This window comes from Schistocerca nitens, chromosome 3, assembly GCF_023898315.1.
Source record: "Schistocerca nitens isolate TAMUIC-IGC-003100 chromosome 3, iqSchNite1.1, whole genome shotgun sequence".
NCBI classification, from domain to species: domain Eukaryota; kingdom Metazoa; phylum Arthropoda; class Insecta; order Orthoptera; family Acrididae; genus Schistocerca; species Schistocerca nitens.
The window spans coordinates 817,667,094-817,693,345 of record NC_064616.1 but is presented as its reverse complement, the minus strand read 5'-3'; the positions used below and the strand labels follow the sequence as shown (position 1 = coordinate 817,693,345).

At 41.0% G+C, this 26,252-nt stretch overlaps 1 protein-coding gene across 1 annotated transcript in view; it reads left to right on the top strand.

The window, feature by feature from the left end:
• LOC126248840 (uncharacterized) overlaps positions 1-26,252 on the top strand; it is a 413,487-nt gene that overhangs the window by 104,773 nt on the left and 282,462 nt on the right. The window contains exon 2 of the mRNA XM_049950258.1: positions 20,988-21,108. The gene's annotated coding sequence lies outside the window, so the exon portion shown is untranslated. The remainder of the gene's footprint in view (positions 1-20,987; positions 21,109-26,252) is intronic.

Below are 26,252 nucleotides of genomic sequence, written 5' to 3'. Positions count from 1 at the left end.
AAGGTTTGGTGACTGGTGACAAAGGGCAACAGAACAATTCATCTTTGTGCTCACAAAAACAACCCAGACGATGCGAGCTGTGTGAAGAGGGTCCCTGTCATCTTGGAACACTCCTTCACCGTTGGGGAGGGTACCATGGAATGAACGTGACCAGCCAAGAGAGTCACATAATCCTTGGCAGTAATACTATGTTGCAGAGTACCGTGTGGCCCATGGAATACCACGATATGTCTGGCCAAATCATCATTGGACCCCTGCCATGTTTCTCTCTTGGGACGCTAACTCGGCCCGAAGTTTGAAACAGTGTGCAACAAGACTAATCCGACCAAATTACACTCTTCCATTGTTCCATAGCCCAGGTTTTATGGCTTCGGCACCACATTTCCCTGTTAACAGGCATCTGCATCAGTTATGAGTGGTTTCGAAATTACAGGTCGCCCTGCGATTCCCTGCTTACAGATCTCCCTTCATGGTGTTTTGGTGCTAACCCGGTTCACGAGTGCGATATTCAGTTCTGCAGTGACTTTTGCATCTGTTGTCCTCGTATTTTTCGTCACAATCCTCTACAACGACAGCTTATGACGGTTACTCAACACACTTTCGTCCGTGTTGTGACTTAACGGTTGATGGTTTTCCCGCTTTTCCAGCTGTCGTATAAATCTTCGATATGGTATCTCTTGAAGCATCAGATAGCTAGGTTTCGGTTTACCGTGGTTCCAGAAACACCCACCAAACGAGCATCAATAATTTCCAGTCCGCCCCTGATAGCTGAGTGGTCAGCGTGTAAGGTACCTCTTACGTGAGGAAGACATTTTTTACCAGTTTTAATAAATTGTCTCTTATTGATGTACTCAAGGTAGTAGGAAGTGCTGTAGTTCATAGCCGGCCATGAGTCGGAGAGCATTTCCCACGCTGGCTGGCTAGGTAAAAACGAAGCGACCATATGTCGCGCGTAGTGGAGTGGGGCTCGGAGCTGGACCTTAGCAACAAGCGTCAGCCTGGGAAATATACATGACGGGAGGTACCACCATCTTGGCGCCAAAGTCACCGATTTTGTTTATTTATATTTAATAATTAAAGTCATTTATGACAACTTGAATACTAGGAGGAGCCTCTGGATGTTTAAAACTAGTTATCATAATTTTGCCTCGTTAAAATTCACACCCGTTGATTAACAAATGCATATCTTAGTAAGTGCGAACTTGATCGGAAATCCACGAACTGTGACGAAACTAGTAAGAGATACGGACTGCGCGCCAAAGTCGGCAGTCGGCGTTAAGAGCTCTTCCTGTCTCGTTCGGTGGTAGCCATGCTCTCGGTTACGAGTAGTTTGTGACACAAGTGTTTCATTATTGATCTGAGAAAAATAAAAGTGATATTACGGCATTCTTAATGTTAATTTCGAGTAAATAAATACCCCAAAGTTGATCGACAGCAATTTCAGATAATTAGCTTCCACCGACAGAGACATCCAATGCGCCAATGAAGAATCTGCACGGGACGACATTTACGAGAGCTGCACCGCGCACAGGTAGGAGGAAATCCGACGACACGACACACCAAGGCGAATCAAGGAAGGTCCGACTTACACTCGCAAATTCCGGGTGGAAATGCTGACCAGTTATACTGTACTTCACATATACCACACCCTACGGACTCGCGGCTAGGCTGAGCAATAACAGTATCAGTTTAGAAGCGAGGGGATCTTGCAAGCGCGACGGGATGTGATACCTAACGGCCCGGGTTTGATTCCCGGCTGGGTCGGAGATTTTCTCCGCTCAGGGACTGGGTGTAGTGTTGTCCTTATCATCATTTCATCGACACGCAAGTCGCCGAAGTGGCGTCAACTCGAAAGACTTGCACCAGGCGAACGGTCTACCCGACAAGAAACCCTAGTCACACGGAATTTCCATTTCCAATAATTTCTCACATTCGAATTCACTTAGCTCCGACATAATGCACTCAAAACTACACAGAACGCTCTTCTGACAACGACTGACACTTGCAACTCATGAGGACATTGCACAGGTGCTGCTCGTGGTCAAATATGTAAGTGTAGGCTTGGCTAGCGTCTGCATTTATATACAAGGACACATTTCTCGTGGTGTTACTATATTTTTGTCCAACCCCTTAAAATGTCAAAGACAAATAAAAATAGCGATTGTTCTCACTAGGCCGGGATTCACAGTTAAATGCAAATCTATGCGCAAAGCAGTGATTATCATAATATTTTCCTACATTTCACAATAATTTTCTTCCTATACTGCCACTCGGCCACATAACAGGAGATAAAATTGGTTGTATCTGAACAATACAAAGTATTTATATAAAATCGTAAAAGAATTGTTTTCTCGTGGTTTTGTGGTACTCTCATTGCTACTTACTTTTCTGACAAATGTGTTCATTGAGAGAGGCACCTTCGGTTCTGTCTGATAGGCAAACCTTAGGTCAGCTGCGAATTTTACATATTTCAGAAGCACATATTTTCACAACGTGGGCCGGCCGAAGTGGCCGTGCGGTTCTAGCCGCTGCAGTCTGGAACCGCGAGACCGCTACGGTCGCAGGTTCGAATCCTGCCTCGGGCATGGATGTGTGTGATGTCCTTAGGTTATTTAGGTTTAAGTAGTTCTAAGTTCTAGGGGACTAATGACCTCAGAAGTTGAGTCCCATAGTGCTCAGAGCCATTTGAACCATTTTGAACCACAACGTGGAGCTGTTTAAATTGTTTTCTAGAAGTTGAGAAAAATCATCACCAGCGTCCCTTGTGCATCTGTAGATTTGCGTGGTCAGAGCTTGTAAAATTCGAACTCACTCTAATGTAATAATTGTTCGCTCTCCTAAAAAATAACTAAGTGGACACGAGAAGTGTCTCATAATTCCGCAAGAAACTAATGTCAGTGATGTCTGCCCAGCGGCCTTTCATAAGAACGAGAATGATGTGCACCCTTCACCCTTTCACAGCTGTAAGGGGCACGCTGCATATCCGGGAGTATTGCTGTTAAATAGACTTCTTACGATTAGTATCAGCACACAACTAAAAGCCATGTTGTGTACGGATGATTGGTTTCAAGCACCTAGCCTGATTGGGCTGCCCTTACTTTCGAGTGAGTGGCAATAGATGTCCAGGTTAGGTGCCTTAATGCAGAAAGTGACTGTGTGAATTGGTGACTTAACTATTTCAGTATGGAGGGTGAACGGACATGGGGCGTAGTCAGTAGCTGAGATAATTACTGAGCCAGCATGACTCACCTCTTCTGTTCAGGTTGTGGCTACATTTTTTAGGAAGTAGTGGGCGGTCACATAGATCGGATTAATTAGATACTGAAAATTTTTTAAACAGTGGGATCTTCAGGAAATGGTGGACAAGCTAACTTAAACCTTCCTATTTGCTAGATATTTGCTAAAGGTGTCACGACAGCCGCTGTTGAATGAAGTATGTATCAAGTTTAAGGGTGTAGCACATGTAGACGTCATCCATTCTTTCCATCATAACACTGGAATTCTCCTCTTCTTCTCAGTGACTAGCTGACTTGGTAAACTCAAAGTGCTTATTTAATCTTACCGGGTATTGTTCTAAATCACTTGATTTGTCGTGGGGTGCACTGCATGCAGGAAATCATTACTTGCGTGTAACTCTTACGGATTTGGTTTTTTTTAACACATTACTTTTTTACTACCAGCAGTTAAATTCAACGTAATAGTCGAGGGAACACTTTAACAATGTTTTTGTACTCCTCGCCAACCCCAACCTCTGCCAATATCAAGTAAACGCTACGCTCATTCCTTCAATGAGGCCACAGCTGGTACCCTCCCCTCTCACTGCCGTATTGTGTGGATGTTGATCTTAATGTTGAAGGGACGGTAAATTGTACCTGTGTAGCTTTCTTAGAAGAAGCATGCAACAACTGAAGTTCCTTTTGTAGATTGAAGTAGCTCGCCATCTTTTTGTACTTAGTGACCAGTGTACTTGGTGTTACCAAAATACGCGAACTTCTGTACTGACGAATAATTTGGAGACCTATTTATAATATTTGAAGTAAACTTTGTATTATATGATGGGATGCTAATGGTCCGCACTCATCCCTCTTCTTTCCCTTGCTTGAGATGTATTTAGTTTTTGTGTATTAGTGGAGCTTTGTGTAAATAACCAGCTTTGCACAGTTCCAAAGGCACATGAAGCGTGTTAAACTTTCAGGTCCGCGCAAATTATGTAGAAGTGGCGAGTGCCTTTCATAAAATGAAGCAGTGCGCAACTAACAGAGAAAATATGATTCTCATTATTTTTCTTCTGCAGCCGCATATCTAGAGGCCTAGGTAGTATCTTTCGTCTGCGTACCGGTACTAGTGAGTATGGGAACATGTGCAAATCAGCCAGTTGTGAGGTCGGGCAATATTGTTTGTATGTGCTCCAGTATGGTGCGCTATTAGCAGTGTTAGGTACATGCTGCTATGTCCATCCTAATATTACTTGTTTTCGTGTCTTACACATTAAAAATATTGATTGAGACAAAAATAATTAAATACTTACTGAAAAATCAGCCACGCTAGTGTTCGTTACAATGATCCAATAACTGTTATCGCAAAAATTGGGGAGTGATACTTGTCCACCTCACTGCTATGAATACGAGGCTACCCTTCAACGCTTACAGTCCAAACAGAAATGTATCTAACACGAAGGATTATTGTCAGTAACCAGATTTAGGTACAAATGCGTTATTGTAACTGAATTCGAAAAATGTTCTCGTTTGAATATTTGTTGTTGTTCTCCTGAAGTCATTAATGGTTCAAATGGTTCTGAGCACTATGGGACTTAACATCTGAGGTCACCATTCCCCTAGAACTTGAACTACTTAAACCTAACTAACCTAAGGACATCACACACATCCATGCCCGAGGCAGGATTCGAACCTGCGAAGTCATTAACATTGCTGTGTAGTACAGTGGACATGTATTTTCAATTATGTATATCGGTATCTGTAGTCTGTTTTAAATTAGTTAGCGTCTGTTTAAAGTCAAAATTTGACTTCGTCGTGATAGTACTGCCGGCATAAAACAGCCGCAACACTGCTTTCCGCGGCGGTAGAAAATACCTTTAAAGTCTCTCTCTCCTAGAACAATAACACACAAATCTGAATAGGTCTCTACAATATGTCAAACAAAGCACAACTGAAACATGTTTTTAGTTCTAATTAGGGCTGCAGTTAACTTTTTTCTTTGAAATTTACGCGTTCGGGGAGATTTCCCAATTGACATCTGACACAATGCTTTGCGCCGCGGATGTGATAACTCGGAGGAAGAGCCATTGCATGGCTTGCTTTAGTATAGTTTTTGTGGCTCAATGGTCTGATGTGTTATTCAGTTGGACACCATATCGGAAGGGATTTTAATACGGCTTTCATTAATATATAGACTGATGCGTAAGGAAGGTTTAGTTATGTAATTCATACACATTTTGTGCAAATTGGCTGCACCATGGGGAATTTAAGTTCCCACTCGATGTACCTGCGATGCTATTACCATTTAGTGGTGACTGGAAGAATTTCTTGGAATCACTTAAGGCCGCCTGACTCCAACGCGAGGGCAGCGTGAACTACCACTACCGTGGCCGACATGTACAAGTCCACCGTATTGCAGCGCCAGACCGGTGCGATGCATAGCTAACTTCCTAAACTGCCTGAGATGCAGAACATGACATATATTAAGCTGATAAGAGAGAGTTATTATTTAATACGCAAAACATTCAAAGTACAGGGTCAGGTTTACCAGATGGCAGGCCGTCCCCCATAACGTTATGCTGATGGCCACAAATTTGTGCAGTTATTTCATTGCCGATCCTGAGACACAAGCAGCGGTCCAAAGTAATAAAATCAGGACAGCGCTGACAGTATATATGTGGAGTCAGGGTGTCAAGGTAAATGTGGGAAGAGGTCATGTAGAAGATGAGAGAGGCTCGCACCGGTGTGACACTAACAAGGGAACCTCCCCATCGCACCCCCCTCAGATTTAGTTGTAAGTTGGCACAGTGGATAGGCCTTGAAAAACTGAACACAGATCAATCGAGAAAACAGGAAGAAGTTGTGTGGAACTATGGAAAAAATAAGTAAAATATACAAACTGAGTAGTCCATGTTCAAAATAAGCAACATCAAGCATAGTGACTCTTCAGGAGCGCCGTGGTCCCGTGGTTAGCGTGAACAATTGCGGAACGAGAGGTCCTTGGTTCAAGTCTTCCCTCGACAGAAAATTTTACTTTCTTTATTTTCGCAAAGTTATGATCTGTCCGTTCGTTCATTGACGTCTCTGTTCACTGTAATAAGTTTAATGTCTGTGTTTTGCGACCGCACCGCATAACCGTGCGATTAGTAGACGAAAGTACGTTCCTCACCAATGGGAACCGAAAACATTTGATCGCAAGGTCATAGGTCAACCGATTCCTCCACAGGAAAACACGTCTGATATATTCTATACGACACTGGTGACGGCATGTACGTCACATGACAGGAATATGTTGTCGACCCACCTAACTTGCACACTTGGCGAATGGGTAAAAAGATTCTTCTACCTTGCCCGATTTAGGTTTTCTTGTGGATATGATAATAACTCCCAAAAAAGTGATGAAAACATAAGAGTTCGTCACATAAACTGCAACAAATGAATGCAAGTTTCACAGTCACACAGTTTTCCCTGTGCTCTGTCAAAACATATGTTTTTAACGTTTTCCAATTTTTTCCGTGTGTCAAATCCTGCATATGTCCAAGCAAATCTGAACATGTCCTGGAATTTTCGAGAGCGAAGTTGATTGTGTGAGTGCCTGAACTTTGATAATTGACACACGTCAATTGCTAGAAAATAAAAAAGTTAAAATTTTTACTCGAGGGAAGACTTTAACCGAGGTCCTCTCGTACACGCAGTTGCTTACGCTAACCACGAGACCACGGCACTCCTGAAATCACATTGTCCTTGATGTGGCTTATGTTACACATCGACTACTCAATTTGTATATTTTGCTTATTTTTTTCATAGTTCGACAAAACTTCTTCCTGTTTTCTCGATTGATCTATGTTCAGTTTTTCAAGGCCTATCCACTGTGCCAACTTATAACTAAATCTGAGGGGGGTGCGATGGGGAGGTTCCCTTGTAAGAGTTGAGCAGCTGGGAAGTGGGCGTAGCTCGCGCCGAACTGATGCGCAAGACGGGCAGACAGGGTGGCGCATCCCTCGCAGTTCCCATCATTGCCATGAGGTGTCACTCCACATGCCAAATAAATATGTAAAAGATAACATTCTTGCCTCCTGAGAAGTTTCGTGGCGTGTGTTGTTTAAATCTTTTATTACATTAAAATGTTCTCCTCTGAATGTTAATCAAAATTCTGCCCAGTGGCCTAATTGTCTCTAGTACATAGGTAAACTGAATTTCCCCCCCCCCCCCCCCCCTCCGCCGTGGTTCTGACTGTATGCTCGGGCTAATATAAAGAGCTCCTGTAAGAATTTTGATAAGTTTCACTAATAAATAGACCGATTTACGAGGAAAGTTTGTGTACATAATTTAAAAATATTTCATGCAAATTGGCTGAATTATGATTAACTACAGCCTCCTGCCGCTGCTGAAACAATGCCATGGCCATCTAGCGGTGAATGGCATAACTCCTTGGTATCGCGGTAGCTCGCACAGCCTGGCGCTGCAATCCGGCGTGCATATTTATATTTCCTATGCACGTAAAGCGCCCCTGCCAGTGTCGGAATATTTTTATTCCCAAAGTGCAAGGTGTTGCATGGCAGAGGGTGCTTCGTGGCGGCATTAAGTGGTGAAGGGTGGTTCGTACCAGCATTGCATGGCGCAGGGTGATTTGCAATGGTCTTGCGGAGCAGATTTGCTTCTTACAAGGGAACCTCCCCATCGCACCCCCCTCAGATTTAGTTATAAGTTGGCACAGTGGATAGGCCTTGAAAAACTGAACACAGATCAATCGAGAAAACAGGAAGAAGTTGTGTGAAACTATGAAAAAAAAGCAAAATATACAAACTGAGTAGTCCATGTGCAAGATAAGCAACATAAAGGATAGTGTGAGCTAAGGAGCACTGTGGTCCCGTGGTTAGCGTGAGCAGCTGCGGAACGAGAGGTTCTTGGTTCAAGTCTTCCCTCGGGTGAAAAGTTTACTTTATTTATTTTGGCATAGTTATGATCTGGTCCCGTGGTTAGCGTGAGCAGCTGCGGAACGAGAGGTTCTTGGTTCAAGTCTTCCCTCGGGTGAAAAGTTTACTTTATTTATTTTGGCGTAGTTATGATCTGTCAGTTCGTTCATTGACGTCTCTGTTCACTGTAATAAGTTTAGTGTCTGCGTTTTGCGACCGCACCGCAAAACCGTGCCGCGGGACTGCTACGGTCGCAGGTTCGAATCCTGCCTCGGGCATGGGTGTGTGTGATGTCCTTAGGTTAGTTAGGTTTAAGTAGTTCTAAGTTCTAGGGGACTTATGACCTAAGATGTTGAGTCCCATAGTGCTCAGAGCCATTTGAACCATTTTGAACCAAAACCGTGCGATTAGTAGACGAAAGGACGTGCCTCTCCAATGGGAACCGAAAACATTTGTTCGCAAGGTCATAGGTCGACCCACCTAACTTGTACACTTAGCGAAGGGTAAAAATATTCTTCTACCTTGCCCGATTTAGGTTTTCTTGTGGATGTGATAATAACTCCCAAAAAAGTGATGAAAACATAAGAGTTTGTCACGTAAACTGAAAATAAAAAATTAAAGTTTTCACTCTAGGGAAGACTTGAACGAAGGACCTCTCATTCCGCGGCTGCTCACGCTAAACACGGGACCACGGCACTCCTCAGCTCACAGTCTCCTTGATGTTGCATATATTATGCATGGACTACTCAGTTTGTATATTTTGCTTATTTTTTCATAGTTCCACACAACTTCTTCCTGTTTTCTCGATTGATCTGTGTTCAGTTTTTCAAGGCCTATCCACTGTTCCAACTTATAACTAAATCTGAGGGGGGTGCGATGGGGAGGTTCCCTTGTTAGTGACGTTACGTTAGGAAATTAGGGGCAAGGTCGCGCAGAAAATGTAGCGCTTGTCTTCCTGATGCTGGAACCGGGCGGCCGATAAGTGGCCATAGCTCTTGCTGAACTCGCAATGCAGCTGGACAGCCCAAGGAGGGCAGTAGCTAGCAGCTTTAATCATTGTCGGAAAATGCCACTCCAAACACCAGTTAAATGGAACACAACAGATAACATTCGTGCCTCCTCAAAACTGCCCTGGCATGCGCTACTGAAATCATTAAGTAACATGAAAGCGATGGTATTCAGTTCCCTAATGATGTTTTCTGAATTTTAATTGGGACTATATACATCGTCTCGTAAACGAAATTAATGCTGCGCCAGACTTGTCTGGCCATAGGAACGTAGTGCTACTTACGGGAAGCCAGGCCTGGTTGCTATTCACTATAAATGGACGTAATACTCTCACCTTGTGAACCCCCTTTATTGCTATGGAGAGCGACAGATTTTTTTTCTGATTTGTGAAGTCATACCAGTTCGAGAGAAGGTGGATGAAAAAAAAAAAGTACTGAACACAAAGATCTGCGTATAAATTTGAGGAGTGTAGGAAATATGAACTAATAAAATAATATTGAACTTAGGAGTAGTTGTGGACTAGTTAGTTACATTTTTACATGCTCCCTCTAACTTCTGCGAGGTTTGCAGATTTTTTTATGTCCAGAAGGAAAGTGGAAAAAACAAGATTTAACACAGTACCTTTGGAAATGAAGAAGATGGTTACATTGCACGTTTCGTAGGGATTTATTTTCAGCCAAGTTGTTCAGTGCGTAAAATTAAGTTGAAATTTCTTGTGTGATCTGAGGTTTTTCCGGCGTACGGAAATCTTGAACGTTTCTCGGATATTCAGCCGGGTGGCGTCGTTAAAGAGGCGCGATATTTCGGCAAGCCGACTTCTTGCCATCTTCAGGCTTTTCTGGAATCTGATCTGTGATGGATGCCAACTTTATACAACCTTCACCGTGCTCCCGCAGCCTCCGTCTTGGTACTTCCGTGCGTTCTGCGGGCGGTGGTGGGGGAAGCGCTTCCTCCACCACTGGCCACGAAGCGCTTCCTCCACCACTGGCCACGGGCTGCACGGAAGAGCCAAGACGGAGGCTGCGGGAGGGGCGTAGAGATTATATAAAGTTGGCATCCACCAGAGAAGATAGCATAAAACAGGCAATCGAAGCACTGAAGGAGTATTGTGATCACCACAGCCCCGTAACTAACCACCCCAACCGAGACCAGGAAAGAAATACAGAAGAAGAAAGGGAGGCTCTGCACCTGGTCCCAATAAAATAACCCACATGCACGTGAAAAGTCTTCCAAGAAATCACTTGACCAGGACATTTAAAGATGCATACACCTCTCGTATTTTCCAACTCAACTGCATGGAAAACTGCGAAACTGATAACCATCCTTAAAGCTGGCAAAGACCCAGAAGTCCCCTTGAACAACAGACTGATAAGTCTTCTACATACCATGGGAAAACTGTTAGAGAGGATCATTCTACATTGTTTACAAACAACCTTTTTCAGAAAACAACAAATTAAGAGCCGAGCAGTTCCGATTTCAAAGAAAAGTCTCAGCAGAGCTCCAGGTGCTTTGGGTTGCTGAACACATTGCATCCAACATAAATGTACAGAAATCCACAGCACCCATGTTTTTAGACTGGAAAAAATCCTTCGACCACGTGTGCCATGTCAACTTGACTTGGAAGGTCCTGCAACAAACACCAATTCCACATGTTTACACTAAGCTGCTTGAAAGCAATTTAAACGAGAGACATTTTGCGGTCGAGGTAGACGACGAATGCTCGTCCCGTTGCCAACTGAAAGCAGGCATCCTCCAAGGGTCTGTGCTTTCCCCAACACTGTATAACATCTACATCAATGACATTCCCTTGAAGGCAGGGGTCCACATTGCCCAATTTGCAGATGACATGGCGTTTTACGCCAGTCTAAAACAAAACTACGTTTCTATTAGTAGGCTCCAAAGGCAACTAAGCAGTATAGAAAGCTGGTGCAGATCAAACTGTAAAACCATATGATATGCGACACAATGCCCCGGAACTTCCTTGGAGGGATGAGGTCATATATCTTGGCGCAACGTTAGACAGGAAACTGTTGTACCATCGCCACATTAGAGAAAAGAAAACAAAAGCACTATACCTAGCCAAGGCTCTCTACCCACTATGAAGTGGCAAAAACATGAAAATGGAAACGAAAAGAATGCTCCACAAAACAACGGTGCTGTCCATCGTGAGCTGTAGATGTTCATCATGGGCAGTAGCATGCCAGACAAGAAGACATCAACTGCAGCTGGTGCAAAACAAGATGCTCAGTTGGATTCTAGGTGCACCATACTAGATCAAATTGCACAACTCCCTGAAAAGTTGAAAATGGACACACTTGATCAATCAGAAAACTAACAGCAAGAATGTTTCAAAAAATAGACAATCTAAGAGAGAGCTGCTGGTATCTAACAGAAGTAGGCACTCAAAAACCCAAAATCTGGCATAAACAGAAAGTGTTTCACTCTATTGTAGAAGAACCAACAGAGTAACAGACAGGGAACCTAGGAAAATCACACCGTACACTCAGTCCATAGCAAAGAACCCACAACCACAATTAGATCAAAATTAATTGATCCCTAAGGCCACTAACCACACCACATTTTAGAACAGACATTCTCATACTCCCACGATAGAGAAATTGTTGGGAGAGCTCTGTAGCAACACGCAGAAAACTTCCATATATCTCCCATAGGAACACAACCAGACCAGTACCACTATACACTGATTAGATAAAATATGTATGACCAGAGACAACCTAGCAACAAAGACGGCTGCAGCAGTGAGAAGACCAAAGAAGAAAGGTCCAACAAAAACAAGCCTTCTCACGAGGCACACAGTACTCCACCCAGGGCAGCGGATTGGTGAACTTTTAAGTTCAGCAAATTACAATTCAGACCCCCAAAGTTTAAAGCTAATAAATGGTGCCACCGCAGCACTACTTAATCACTACACAGACACCAGTACATGGAAAATCGGCAAAGCCGATAGGCCTGTTCAATGGTACTGTGACAAAAAATCAGACTCCAGGAATGGCCAAAGATGGCAAGAAGTCGGCTTGCTGAAATATCGTGCCTATTTGATGATGCCATTCGATTTCTTGTTCTTGTGCTAAAACAGGGGATATTCAGCTTTTAACTGCTGTGTCAGCACATTATGTGACTATTTTATTGCATATTTCACATGCATATTTTGAATTTTTGTGCATAAATTCTTAGGCCTCCAAGTTTATGAACCTCTCACTGAAATGTTACAAATAACTGAGTTTGAAATAATCTTATTTATATTCATGTTAGCTGCACTGAACATAATAGTTTACTAGCAGCATTCATCACACCTTGACAGGAGTCTGCTTACGGCGTGGGTAAAGCAGAAATCATAATCACCAGTCGCTGACATTGAAATTGGAATACACTGACATATGAAGTGTTACAAATTTAAGTTTCCTAGATTAGCTCTTAGAAACTCCTGCATCAACCAGGAATGTGTGTGGTGGTGTTCATCCTGTAGAGAGAATTTGAAGATTTTCATTAAAAGATGATCTTTCATTGACACCTCCTCCCTCATTTACACATAAATAAAAGCAGGCTTACCAATTTGGCCTTATTCACATAGAATACCAGAGATAGATTCGTGGATTTTTATTGATATATAACAGCAAACAGTGTATATTCAAGACATCTGTGCCCCATTTCACAACTTCTGATATTTGCAATACATCTAAAACACAATTATCTTAAATCTTTCTCTTCAACCTATCATGGCACACAGGTAGCTTGTGCTTGATTAGGCTCTGTATGTACCTTCTTAAAAAAATCGGCAGCGTGTGGCACCTGAGAATTAACAAAGATTGGTTGGGAGCTGGCTGCCTATCACTCAACTTGCTGAAACTTCAATCACAGAGTTATTTTAATTGTAATATGGCCAGAAAGATTTAGGTTTTTCTGTTGACCCTCAATTCAGACTAACTCTGCTAATGGTTCCTTGAAAAATCAATGCTGGTTCACTGCTTCAGTTGGTGTTCAACAGTGCAAGTTGTCTCTGTACAGTTACCTGAAAATTATAACCAACCTAGCACACTTGTGTTGTATTACCTCAGCCCAACTGGTTCATACCAAAGTGTCCATTCTTTCCTTGCGTTAATATCTGATGGGAATTCTGCTCAGTTCCCACACATGTTTTCTTTCTGTATAATGTTCGATTATTCCTTTTACACAAGTGGTGTTGGTTGTATGGCTGCTTATTAGATAAACTTTCATGTAGAAAGGTATGTTTAGAAATTGTGCATTTCTGTATTACAAAGGAAAATAAAATTAATTAATTTTTAGCTAGCACTTTAATATTGATGTATCATATGTGGTTAACTGCAAAACATTATCAGTAGGTTCAGTACCAAACTTACCATACTTGTTGCACAAATTTTGTGTGCAAGATAAGTGCTATTTCTTGGTCAAAAATACCATGTATATGGGAAACATTTCTGTCACATGCACAACCCAAGTAATGAAACTTACCTGACTGCACCTTTTCTTGTAAACAAGACTCTCATGTTACCTCACAGTAAAATGTATAAATGAGTCAGATTTGTGGACACTGGTGACCAAGCAATATGCTGAACCTTATCTTTTCCACTTATCCTTGAATCTCTCACGAGAATGGTCTCTGTTGGAAAATGCAAAGTGTGCTGGCATGTTGTCATGTTGGGAACTTGTTTCTTCGCAGAATCCGTCAACCAAGAACATCGTTAAATCTTTTTGCATAACAGAGGGTGCCTGTGATCAGGTAAGTGCAGCAGAAGGATGTGTGATGCAGTCCACCATGAGATTCCTGCCCATTCGTGTATAAAGGTGTTCTGAAATCCGCAAGAAAGTGTGGCATGTTAGTGTAATTCATCCCATACAGAAAAACTGACACACAAATATTAGTGTGAAAGCCAAAAATGTGATTCAATTTTCATTTGTTTGTAACAGAGAAATTGGCCCTTTCTAAACATACGTTCCAACTTAAAATATGATATATTAAGTTCACTTTACATCCACTGGAAGCATGCAGTAGGAATGGTAGAATTCTATTTATAACGATGGTCTCGTTGGTGAAATGAATCAACTTCCCCATCTGAGATGGATTACATGCAGCCATGCAGAAATCACACAGAGCATTGCACATTGGAGAGACACCACTTTGGGGATTAAATAATTGTTACACTGTCCTTACAAGTATCTTCTTTTCACTACAGAGCTTACACCGTATGAATGGTTGCTGGTTCTTGAACTGGTGGTTTTGTGCAGTGTTATAATAATACAGCATTCCACCCTCAAAATTTAATGTTTATTGTATAGTCTTATCAATGAAGGAAAACTGGGGGAAAGATTTGTGTAACCACAAAATTTTTGCACAGTGGTGGGAAGGAAAGTCATGAACCACATACTATAAATCCCTACTGGTGGGGTGTGATGTGGGGGAGGGGGAGGGAGATGTTTAAAGGAACTTCTTTATTTTTTCCTTGAATAACTCATAAACCACAGATCCTAGTGAAAATGTTCTCCAGTACAAAATTAGACTACATTGAATTTCCTACAAAAAAGGTCAAATTAATGGTTTCTGTGTTGCAGGTGATAAAAAACTGTAGATTTTTAAAAATAATGTTTTAATGGTGCAAAATTGCTGTTTACTGTTAAATGAAGTGAGTTAAGAACAAATATTAAGTGTATGTACCACATCTAAGTGCAGTAGAGTCATATTAAGGGATAATTTGTGTTCTGGGCTTGTAAGAGGGTGGAGGGGCAGAGGTGGAGGGTAGAAATGTGAAGGAAGGTAGGTCACTGGATTGTGGTCATCACTGTCCTCCTTCATAGGTGTGCAAATTGAAAGCGAGCAGGTGCTTGCCTACTCTTATCTACCCCACTTCATCACAAGAAGCAACTACAGGATGTTCCACAAACCTATATCGACCCTTCACAGTGCGCCTTATGAATCACCGATCACCGGCGACGCAGTGCATAGACGTGCCTGGGGCGGGGTGTTAGCTTTCCACAAAGTTCATTAATGCTGCAAGGAAAAACAAATTACTAATAATATTAATGCAAGAAATTTATATGGACAGAAACTACTTAAATCTGTGCACACTTTTCTACACTGCCAAAGGGGAAATTGATTATTAGTCATCCTGTGTGGCGGCTGTAGTGTTTTCCAGGAAAAGCAACTTTCCCCACCATGAGCACTGTTTGCTTATCAGATACAGATACAGATGGTGATACCTCCCCAGCATTACATGTTCAGTTCTCTTATGTCAGTAGACAAAATGACTTCACTAAGCTCTTGTTTATATAGTGGAGTTATTTTCAGTTTATTAAATGAGTACTTAATTGCAGTTGTTAAATGAGCTTTCATGTAAAATAAGTTTGCACAAACAATGGATGAGAAGTGCATAATTTGTAAGTGTGAGGTTGTCAGCGATCTTTATAGTGTTATATGGGAAAGGGATTGGATTGCTAAGTGTGGCACCTTGCTGCTGTCTGTCATTGTCAGTGGATCGTAAAGTCATGCATTTGTGTTGTGGTCACATGATGGTAAATTAATGAGTGACCAGAAAGGTAGTGAACTTCTTTCACTATTGATTGTGCTACTGATAGACTGCAGAGATCCCTTCCAATCAGGAATTGCTGACACTTATAGAGTGGGTTGCACTGAATGGAGCCACTTATCACACATCCACTGTATATCTTGCAAGATGGGTGTGAATTTGTCTGATGGAATGGGACTGATCATGTTCAAGTCTAGAAGATTAATCTGCTGTATTGCATTTCATGACATTGCATTGAAATGTCTGAAGTTCCATAATAGGTAGGAGATGCACTTAGGTTGCAGGGGGAGACAATTTATAAGCATCTGGACCTTTTCAATAGTTGGGTGATGTGTTTGATACACCTCATGCAGCGAAAAGTATGCCAGCCAGTGATAGTGGAGACAAAGAAATCGACATTGTTGAATACGTATTGACAGCATGTTACATTCGAGACAGGTATGGTAGGCAGTTGTAAGCTCCATCTGTTGCTCATAATATAATAGCTCACTTATCAACTGCAAATAAGTATTCGGTTAGTAAACTGAAAATAGCTCCATTATGTAAACACAAGCTCAGTGAAGTCATTTTGTCTTCTCACATAAGAGAATTGGGCAAGAAGTTCTGAAGAGGTATAGTGCACCTGAAAAATGAAAGACAAGCAGTGTTCACAGTTGCCTTTCCCGAAAGAATGCTGCAGCTGCCATACAGGGTGATTAAGAATCAGTTTCCCCTCTAGTGGTACGGAACAATGTGCACAGATTTATGTAGTTTCTGTCCATGTATGTTTCTTGCATAAGTATTATCAATAACTCATGTGTGTTCATTGTAGTGTTGATGCACTTTCTGGCAAATAAATACCACCTGGGAAAGCCTGCACACTGTATTGCCAGTGATTCATAAGGCACACTGTGAAGGGTCAGTGTAACTTAGTGAAACACCCTGTAGTTTCTTCTTGTGTCGCAGTGCAGACCTGCAAAGGAAGGAAGTGCATGACCATAATCCGATGACTCTCTTCTCAAACTTCTACCTTCCGCCCCTGTCTCCTCCACCAGTGTATACCACCTGAATGCAATTTATTGCTTAATATGGCTTTACTGCACATAGACATGGTACACGCTTTTAACCCTGTGATGCACGTGCCCACTGCAGTGGGTAGTGTTCATTTAACTTCTTGGACATTTTCAGTCAGTCCTGAGGCTGCAAATGCACACAGGGCACAGCACCAGTAGAGAGTGTCCACTGGTGGGCTGTGGGTATTTGCAGCTTCAGGACTGATTGAAAGTGCTGGAGAAGTGACAGTAACAGCTGTCCACTGCAGTGGACAAATGCGCCATAACATTAACATTTGTTATTAGCCCCCTTCAGCTAATGGCAAACAGTAATTTTATATCACTAAAACACTATTTTTAATAACCAGCCAGTTTTGAGTTGCCTGCAATGTAGAAACAATTAGTACTAGAGAAAAAATGAATAACACTTTTTTATAGTAAATTTAATGTAGTTTACTTTTGAACTGGGAAATATTTTCAGTAGAAGATGCGGTTTTTCTAACTCAAGAAAAACGCAAGAAAGTGATCTTTAAATGCCCCCTACACCCACCCCCGTGCTAACACCACACCAGTGGGCATTTTGAATGTGATGTTCATGACATTCCCTCCTACTACTGTACAAAAATTTGACTATACGAATTATACCCGTTTGAACTTGTTTTGGTCTTCATTGACTGGGCTAATATGCTGTGTGTCCCACAATATATGCACAAATTAAGGCTTTTATCTACAACTATCAATCATTTTGTGTAAATGTAATCTAGTGTTTGGTGTGCAGTATGTAAGTGGCTCTTAAGTTAATATGCCTTGCACACTTACCACAATGTAGTCTTTTTTTTTCCCCCTGGTAATATGGTGTGCTAGTAGGCTGGCAGTGACATGGAGTAATGGTGTAAGGTTGTAACAAATTGCCGATGACAGTGTCCTTGTGAAATAGCAAGATGCTGATATTTGCATTCGATTTTTGACTTTTTGCTGTCAATCTCCCAGTAACTCTGTGTCACTCAACATGGTGAATAATTGGATTAGTTGACTTTATACATTTTAAACTTTTATTTCACTGATATGTCTAATGCAGTTTATCTCCAGATGTCAGTTTGTACCAGCATGCTATACTTCTTGTGCCTTAGAAATTAGGTAACATGTATTCAGATACATGCAGTATACCAATTTGATATGTAATAAATGCCTCCCATTTATTTAATGTATTACTGATACTTTACTTGCTTGAGTGAAATATAATCTTTCAAATTGTTATAAAGTTGCATTGTTTTATGTGAGTACTTGTTATAATACATTACAGTAAACATGTAGTTCCCTTTGTGGGGAGGTGATGTGTGATCATCAGGAAAACAGTAGAACTGTGACTGGGTTAAGCTCAAGAAATGAACTGTTTGGGACTCCTGAGCCAAAAGCATACTGCATAAACAAACTGTGAGTCATCACAGTGAGCTGCTGTAGAGCACTTCTGGTAAAGTTCTCTCCCAAAGTCCATGACAGAATGATCCATCAAGAGATTATAGGACACAATGTTCATGGTTGTACTTTTGCCCAGGAGTCACAAGTCAAAATAATTAATGATCAACATGCAAATGAACTCTTTGGAGCAGTGAAAGGGAATTGTACACATAGTGAGTGACATTACACCACTTGGGTGGATCCAATAGCGAGTCAGGTGTGAGAGGGTATTATGTTAAAATTGTCGTGTATCTAGAGCAGATGAAAAGAAACACTTTGTTTATGTGAGGGAAATATCACAGGAACACCTTCTGCACTAGGAGTCCATGAAGGTTTTGGTGCTAGTGATGTCCAGAGATGCTTTGAGATTTTTAATTATATTGTTTAAGCTTTAAGACATACTGCTGACCTCATATGGATTTTTTTTGTGGGAGGAAGGTGAAGTGTTTAATGTAACAAACAATGACAGGCACTCCAGAAGAGCTAATTGTCTGTGTGGCTGAAACTGCATCCATTATTTGTGGAAGTCCCTGTTGTTTTGAGTGTGTTAGACAATCATTAGCACACAGATGCCAGTTGTGCATTAATATAAACACATTATGTTTTCAGCAAAATCTCTAAAATGATATTTATCAAGTGGCAATTTTAATGCCATCTGAGAACATGTCTAGCATAAAAACCTGTAGTGATCTAGCAGGGAAGCATTGCACTTGTGGCATTTTTCTCACATAAGAAGTGTTTCTTTTAATCTCCTCCAAACACACTAAAATTTTCTATATATAGTTTTATTATACTTTATGTGCATAGACAAAGGAAAATTGGAGCAGCCCATAGTTGACCACTCATATGGCTTGTAAGGTTGTTCAGTATTTTACAAATCTACTATGGTATCAACCAATATATCATGATACATGCAAAGGAGATACTTGTGTCTGGGACAGCATCAAGAACAGGAACTAACACTCAGTTTTGTTCCAAGAAGAGGAAAAATATCTTTCCAAGCAGATACATTGTTAACAGGGGAAGGGGTGAGGGAGGGAAAGGGGGGGGTATTGATAAAGTATTAGCATTCCAGGAGTGGCTGGTGTTCAGTATGATCTTTGATGGAAATAATTCTTAATCTTAATCTTGTCCACCTATAGGATAGAAACTCGTCAGCTAGTTCGGGGTAAGAAGTTTCATTGTGATGTCCAAAAGTGCAAATTCATAACTCAGAGGTCAAATACAATGAGTGGAGATGTATTGAAAGTGAAGAAATATTGAATAGAGCAATCTTTTGTTATGTTACAAAGTGACATATTGATAAATTTATCACTGGTACAATTGGTACAATTGGGTACAAGCAACCATCACTCTTTAGTTTGTTCCAAAATATAACACTGTTATATGATGGGCTTACAGTGGAGTCTGGAATTGATACTGTTGTACATATGGATCACCTCCATTATCTGTAAATTTCTTCTCTGACTCAAAGGAAAAGGGACAACTATCTTTGACCTTCTGATAGGCCATTTCCTGTAATCATAGAAAGCTTTTACTATTAATACATGATAATGCTTTTCTCCATGAAGTTCAAATGATGGGCAACATGCCCCAAAATTAAGTATCTCTTGAATGATGCTGCTGACAGGTTTTTCAGACTACCTGCCCTTGAGAAATGGCAATATATCACTCATTAACTCATTATTAATATTGTGAAATCTGTAGCACTCAGACTGGAAGTAGTACTGGCTGTTTGACGTGATCTCATACTGAATCAGAGGACAGAAATTATGGCTACTTCACTTTTTTTCTGAATTATGCCTTTGATGAAACAGTTGTTTCTCGTGTCTTTAAATCTGCCGAGCTCTTGCATCTGTATAAACCAACATATTGTACCGTATGCATCATTATATCTTCCTATGTGTGATATCAATATGAACAGAAAGTGTATCTGTATATAACTTTAAATACCTCATCTGGCATCCAATTGTTTTGTACAATTGTTACAAAGCTATCATTCAGAATGAATGTTTATTCATAAATAGTTTGTTTGCAGTGTGTGATATTCTATTGCTGAGTATCCTATGGAACATAACAGCAGGGAGTTTTTTGGTCATTTGAGTCATTTGATTGCCACTTATCTTGAACCCTAGATAAATGGACAGGACACACTTAGAGTTAACTCACAACTTAAAACTTGTGCATTATTAGTAGTACATTTATATTAGAATGTTAACTGTTTGTCTGTTCTTGTATATGTATGTATTTTCCTGCAACTTGAGAATCCTATGTGCCAGAATTTGGAGAGACTGTGACGTCTTTAGCAGCCATCTTTCATACTATCTCCTGAGCATAACATTCTGATGACAGGAAAGTCAGTGTTGCTTTTAAATGTGGATCTCTGTGAGCTTTCTTACAGTTGTTTGTTTTAACAAATGTTAGTCAAGTAAGTCTTTTTCTTTGTGTATAGCGTTTATGTTAATATTTTACTTTATTTATAAATATAAGGATAATAAGAATATAATAGGAATATAATGTCTGCTTGTGTCTGTATATGTGCAGATGGATATATGTGTGTGTGCAAGTGTATACCTGTCCTTCCCTCCCCCCCCCCCCCCCCCCACGCTAAGGTAAGTCTTTCCACTTGAATTTTGTGTGTGTGTTTGCGTCTGTTTGTGTGCCTGTCAACATGCCAACGCTTTCGTTTGGTAAGTTACATAATCTGTGTTTCTAGATATATAAGGATAATAATGTAGATGTGACTCGATAAATAGTACTGCATGCATGATTCAGTATCCTTTTTTATGTCTGTTTCAGGACTCCAACCAAGAAAGGGCTTTCTGATACGGGACTTGGACTTCGCATTCATAGAACATCCTCTCAACAGAAAAGCTGCCAACAAGCCTTTTGCAATAAAAGTTTGGCGACAGTTGCATGAGTATGTATCCATTATCTAAAAGATCTTGGGCTTTCATTGTCCTAATTCTGTACTGTGTGATCACTCATCTAAACAAGGCATAAAGATGTGTAGCACAGTTGTCACATAAAACTATGGTTAAAATTGTAACTTGAAATGCAAGCAGGTAAGTTGTGTTAGCCATTTGTCATTATCATTGCCACCACCATCACCCAAGGTGCTCGTTCTCTGTGTGCAGTTCATGACTAAGTTAAGTAGGTAAAACCTGCAGTGTTAATGTTTCCCTGCTTGTACTGTAAACATGTCCTCATTTACTCCTTGTTTTTTCCTAAGACTTATTTATTTTTAATTTATTATTGCTATGCCGTGTATTGGACAAAGTAAGACTTACTCTTTTCATTTGCATTGATGCTCCTTAGGTTTCTTTTATACCAGTCATTGTGTCTAACAATTACAGATCAGTGTCTTCTGCGGACCCATGTGCCACTTTTTGTGTCTATTCTTCTAACATACATTCTTTCAAACAGTATTTAAATGATTGCATACAACATGCAAATATCAATTTCACTTTATTTGTGGTGCTGTTGTACAGTATGTTTTCAAGGCTCTCTACATTTTTAGACAATACATTTGTTAAATAAATCAGCAATCACACATTATAACGTACTAGCCTCTTGGCTGTGTTGTATTTGAAGGCTGTCCACAGTCATTGCACTTGTGAATGTAAATTTCACAGTTGTAACAAAAACCTGTACTACCAGAACGACTAATGTGAGTGCATGTCACAAATTCATAAATTACTTCTATTACCAAATAGAATTTCTGATCATCTAAACATTATTATAGAGTCTTACTACAGCTATTTCATTTGTATTCATAAGTATGATGTAAATGCAACATGTGCAAGAGATATGTATGGCACAATATGCGATTGTCAATTTTTGACAAATGTATTATCTAAAAATGTCCAGATACTTGGAAATGGCCAAAAATTGTACAGTAGTACAACAGATAAAGTAAAACTGACATTTCCAAACAGAATGCAATCATTTAAACAACTTGCTGCAATCATGGACACAAGTTCAGTAAAAAGCACAAATCTGAAACAGTAGTTCTCATTTCTCAGTGGATGTGGATGTGTCAAATGTTTGGGGCCAAAATTTTATAATTGGTGGGGGATCCTAAATGGATTACTTTGTGTATGTGGAAGTAACGGTCAAAAATGAATTGTTGTTGTTGTTGTTGTTGTTGAGGTCAGTCCGGAGACTGGTTTGATGCAGCTCTCCATGCTATTCTATCCTGTGCAAGCTTCATCATTTCCCAGTACCTACTGCAACCTACATCCCTCTGAATCTGCTTAGTGTATTCATCTCTTGGTCGCCCCCTATGATTTTTACCCTCCACGCTGCCCTCCAATGCTAAATTTGTGATCCCTTGATGCCTCAGAACATGTCCTACCAACCGATCCCTTCTTCTTGTCAAGTTGTGCCACAAACTCCTCTTCTCCCCAATTCTGTTCAATACCTCCTCATTAGTTATGTGATCTACCCATCTAATCTTCAGCATTCTTCTGTAGCACCACATTTCGAAAGCTTCTATTTGTCCAAACTATTTATCTTCCATGTTTCACTTCCATACATGGCTACACTCCATACAAATACTTTCAGAAACAACTTCCTGACACTTAAATCTATACTCGATGTTAACAAATTTCTCTTCTTCAGAAACACTTTCCTTGCCATTGCCAGTCTACATTTTATATCCTCTCTACTTCGACCATCATCAGTTATTTTGCTCCCCAAATAGCAAAATTCCGTTACTACTTTAAGTGTCTCATTTCCAAATCTGATTCCCTCACCCAACTTAATTTGACTACATTCCATTATCCTCGTTTTGCTTTTGTTGATGTTTGTCTTATATCCTCCTTTCAAGACACTATCCATTCCGTTCAGCTGCTCTTCTACGTTCTTTGCTGTCTCTGACAGAATTACAATGTCATCGGCGAACCTCAAAGTTTTTATTTCTTCTCAATGGATTTTAATACCTACTCCAAATTTTTCTTTTGTTTCCTTTACTGCTTGCTCAATATAGAGATTGAATAACATCGACGGGGTGGGGGGAGGCTACAACTCTGTCTCACTCCCTTCCCAACCACTTCTTCCCTGTCATGTCCCTCGACTCTTATAACTGCCATCTGGTTTCTGTACAAATTGTAAATAGCCTTTCGCTCCCTATATTTTACCCCTGCCAAATTCAGAATTTGAAAGAGAGTATTCCAGTCAACAAATGCTAGAAACGGTGGTTTGCCCTTCCTTAATCTAACTTCTAAGATAAGTCGTAGGGTCAGTATTGCCTCACGTGTTCCAACATTTCTACGGAATCCAAACTGATCTTCCCCGAGGTTGGCTTCTACTAGTTTTTCCATTCGTCTGTAAAGAATTAGTGTTAGTATTTTGCAGCCGTGACTTACTAAACTGATAGTTCAGTAATTTTCACATCTGTCAACACCTGCTTTCTTTGGGATTGGAATTATTATATTCTTCTTGAAGTCTGATGGTATTTCGCCTGTCTTGTACATCTTGCTCACCAGATGGTAGAGTTTTGTCAGGACTGGCTCTCCCAAGGCTGTCAGTAGTTCTAATGGAATGTTGTCTACTTCAAAAATGGTTCAAATGGCTCTGAGCACTATGGGACTCAACTTCTGTGGTCATAAGTCCCCTAGAACTACTTAAACCTAACTAACCTAAGGACATCACACACATCCATGCCCGAGGCAGGATTCGAACCTGCGACCGTAGCGGTCGTGCAGTTCCAGACTGTAGCGCCTTTAACCGCTCGGCCACTCCGGCCGGCTGTTGTCTACTCCTGGGGCCTTGTTTTGACTTAGGTCTTTCAGTGCTCTGTCAAACTCTTCACTCAGTATAATATCTCCCATTTCATCTTCATCTAAATCCTCTCCCATTTCCATAATATTGTCCTCAAGTACATCGCCCTTGTATGGACCCTCAATATACGCCTTCCACCTTTCTGATTTCCCTTCTTTGCTTAGAACTGGGTTTCCATCTGAGCTCTTGATATTCATACAAGTGGTTCTCTTTTCTCCAAAGGGGCAAAAATGAATATGTTGTTATTTTTTTGATATAAGTAACTTGACAGTGCAGCAACAGATAAAGCTTCTAGTAACTCTTCAGTGGCAATCAGTAGTTTCAGTACACTTACAGCAACAATGAATATGATTTTGATGCACTGTCTCAAATATTGCAATTGACTGCTATACAATGACACAAGCTACCAAGACCCTTCCAACCAGTTCCTTTACCCTTTTTAGTGAGGTTTCATTCTTGCAACAACTACATGTAAACCAATGGTATAAAATCTGTAGAAGTGAGGTCCAGCAATTGTGCTGGATATGAATATAACCTCCACTTCAAACCAAGATTGAGAGTATTTGCATTAAGGTTTCCACGGGTATTAATATTGACGTGGAATGCTGTACTGTCATGATGAAACCACATCCTCTTGTGAAAAAGAAGTGTTACTGTCTGCAATAATAGTGGCTGCACATCTTGAATGAACATCTGATAATGAGCATCATTCAAATAGGGTGGCAGCACATGAGATGAGGTACTGTTTTTGACATTATAAAATTGCAGCCCATGAGCTTAAGAAAATCATTGCTGATGATAAAAGAAGAATTTGTCAGACAGGTTTTATTCACTCCAGATATTGTGACTGTTGAAAATGTGTTCATGGTTTTAAAGAGGCCTCATCCATGAACCATGAAAACTGTAGGAACTTCAGCGGCGCAGTACTGAGTTAGAAATGCATTGATAGAACTGAACTCTGCATTCAAAATTAGTTGCTGCTCCACCAGTAATCTTCTCACTGTATTCTTTGAACTGTGTATTTCATGGGCAAGTTGATGGTTGCTTATTGATGAATCCTCTCACACGTGATCTAACACACCATCACCTTCTCTGCTTCTGATATGGCGAAAATTCTTGTGAGGATATGTAGCCAGCTTTCTGTGGCCTGAACTGCCCAGTTTCTCATAATCTATACTTTATGTCTACATCTATACACTGAAAGCTACCTTACAGTTTGTGATGAAAAGTACTTTTGATACCACTATCATTCTCCCAACCTCTCTCGCTCCCTTCCTGCCGCTACCTTTTCACTGTTCCATTTGCGAATGGTGAGTGGGAAGAACAAAAGTTGATAATCTATGGATGAGATTTCAATTGTAACATTTCTCATCATGGTCTGTTTTGGGAGACAGCTGTGGCACCCACCTGGGGCTCACAGTTTTTTCATTAGTTCGTGCATGGTGCCCACAGGGTCTTGGGCTATTGCAGCCCATTCTTCCTTCCCACGCTGTTTTTCCTTTCCCGTGCCCTCCGTCCCCATCCTCACTCCTTCCTGGCTGTGTCGTCCTTCCCCACTGTTGGTCTTCTTACTTATTCAACTTGGCTATCCATCTGGTGTCCTGTATTCTTTGCAGTGTTGTCTTCCTTGCCTTTTCTTTTTCATCCTTCCGTTTTGGCATTTTTGGTCCCCCTTTGTTGTTTGAGTTCTACTTGTAAATTTTGTCTCTGTAGTGAGAGCCATTTGGGGAAGAAGTCCCTCCCTAGCATCCACAGCATGGATTCCTCTGCCCCCTTCCTTCCCCTTTTCCTTTCCTGCTGTAGGGCCCCTCAGTGCTGCTAGGTGGCAGGCACATGTAGCCAGTTCTTGTGGTGGGGCTCTTATGTGCCCATCTGGCTGAGCCCCCTGATAACACAGGGGTCACACTTGTGATAACTGAGCTGTTGCCTCACCATGTATGCCTTGGAGTGGTATCTTGTCATTCTGTAGATTGGTACTCCCAGCAATGGGCACTGTGCCAGGTGGCCCTTGCTGTGTCTGGGTGGTGCACATGGGAAGAGCCCATGTTTGGAGTAGATGGTAGGTATCAGTGTGGATGCTTTGCATATGAAATGTATCAAGATCCAGAAATCTGGCTGTTCTTCTATGGCCATCTCTTTGGTTGATAACGGATAATTGAATGCTGCTTCTTGTGACCCTATGGCCTTCCCTTCCCTGGCTACACCCTGGGAGATGGGCCAATATTGCCAGCTTGGGGTGAAACACTTTCCCCACCACCTGGTCTGTACTAGGATGGACGA